Source organism: Etheostoma cragini, chromosome 9 (assembly GCF_013103735.1).
Source record: "Etheostoma cragini isolate CJK2018 chromosome 9, CSU_Ecrag_1.0, whole genome shotgun sequence".
NCBI lineage: Eukaryota > Metazoa > Chordata > Actinopteri > Perciformes > Percidae > Etheostoma > Etheostoma cragini.
Window position 1 is genome coordinate 5,993,135 of NC_048415.1, and position 430 is coordinate 5,993,564.

General features: G+C 31.9%; 1 protein-coding gene across 3 annotated transcripts in view; it reads right to left on the reverse strand.

Annotated features, from left to right (window-relative positions):
• The window catches only part of tie1 (tyrosine kinase with immunoglobulin-like and EGF-like domains 1), a 20,035-nt gene that overhangs the window by 15,159 nt on the left and 4,446 nt on the right, over nucleotides 1–430 (reverse strand). The gene's annotated exons all lie outside the window — the stretch shown is intronic.

The following is a 430-nucleotide window of genomic DNA, read 5'->3' on the forward strand; positions in this document are numbered from 1 at the left end:
AGGGGACTCTCAAAGCATGGTGTTAAAACTGTTGATCTCGCTTTACAATACTAAGTTACAGGAAATGAAAGAAACATATGCTATCTCACTAAAGGATAAGCTCAAAACTAACTCTAATATTTGTATGCTGTTATTAAAAATAATTAGTAGTAGTAGTTAGTAGTTCATTTACATTCACACATTGTAAATTGACATTTGGTGTAATGTGAAACGGGGAAATAGCTAGCATGACTCGGTCCAAAGGTGAAATTATTTTGCCTACCAGCACTTCTAAAGCTCACTAAATCACACATGTATCTCTAATGTTAATCTATACAGAATAACAAACATTTGTGGTTTACATGTGAATGAGACTTTTGACTATTTCTTGGCCAGGGGCAGGGACTTTCTACTTATCACTTTTTTTTTTTTTTTTTTTTTTTTTTTTTTT